This window comes from Chrysochloris asiatica, unplaced genomic scaffold, assembly GCF_000296735.1.
Source record: "Chrysochloris asiatica unplaced genomic scaffold, ChrAsi1.0 scaffold00193, whole genome shotgun sequence".
In the NCBI taxonomy this organism is placed as follows: domain Eukaryota; kingdom Metazoa; phylum Chordata; class Mammalia; order Afrosoricida; family Chrysochloridae; genus Chrysochloris; species Chrysochloris asiatica.
In genome coordinates, this window is record NW_006408711.1 from 4,820,795 (window position 1) to 4,822,038 (window position 1,244).

At 33.4% G+C, this 1,244-nt stretch overlaps 1 pseudogene; it reads right to left on the reverse strand.

Annotated features, from left to right (window-relative positions):
- The window catches only part of LOC102826951, a 156,567-nt pseudogene that overhangs the window by 34,253 nt on the left and 121,070 nt on the right, over positions 1-1,244 (reverse strand).

Below are 1,244 nucleotides of genomic sequence, written 5' to 3' on the forward strand. Positions count from 1 at the left end.
ATTTTCTTCAGCTTTAATTTTGAATTACATACAAGTAATTGACCTGTTTCACAGTTTGCCCCTGGCCTTGTTTGACTGATGATATTGAGCTCCTCCATTATCTCTTTCCACAGATACAGTCAATTTGATTCCTGCATATTCTATTTGGTGAAGTCTACATGTACAATCACTATTTATGTTGTTTAAAAGATACTTTGCAATGAATAACTCATTGATCTTGCAAAATTCTATCATGCAATAATCTTTCTGGTGTTGTTTCTATCACATCAAAGTCTTATTTTCCAGCTACCTATCCTTCCTCTTTGTTTCCAACTTCACTTTCCAGTCATCAGTAATTATCAATGCATCTTGACTACATGATTTCAGACTGCAAGATTTGGTAAATTTATACTTTGGTAGTAGTTGTTGGTGCATACATTAACTGGTCTTCCTTTTAGGCATATGCATATCATCCTATTGCTTATAGCATTGTACTTTAGAAAGAGTAACATCAATACTCTCATTTTGTCAATCCTGGCATAGTAGATCATGTGTCCTCTTTCATTTTTGATGATTTCCAATTTTTCTAGGTTCATATTTTGTACTTTACACATCTTGATTATTAATGGTGCTTCCAGATGTTTCTTCTCATTTTGAAACATGCCACACAAGTAAATGAAAGTCTCAAAAGTTTTACTCCATACATGTTATTAAGGTCACCTCTACTTTGAGGATGCATCTCTTCCCCAGTGGCGTTTTGAATGCTTTCCAATATTAAGAGCTAATCTTCTGGAACTAGATCAGAGAATGTCCCACTACTATTCATAAGGCTTTTACTGTGACTGTCTGGCTTCAGAGTTCATTATCTTGGTGTTGTGGAGACAGAAATTGTGTCAGTATATATAACATTTGAATATATGAATCATTTGCTCCATTTAAAAATTGCTTTGAACATTTTGAATTAAACTCCTTTAATCACAGGTTAGCATGTAACTTTGGAGCAAATTACCTTGCTGGTTTTAAGTATGAAGAACCAAAATTAATAAACTCAGAAAAAATTTAATTCATTTCAGTTATCTGAAACTATAAATATAAGAGGCTGGTACCATAAGTTACAAGATTAGCTGAAACTGTCTTATACCTTAGTGACTTAGGAGTTCTCTATAAATAATCTGTGAATATGAATATTCTGTGCTAATTGAAAATGAGACCAGCCAAAGTAAGCCCAGGCAATCATACTGTTGTTGTTGTTGTTGTTAAGTGCC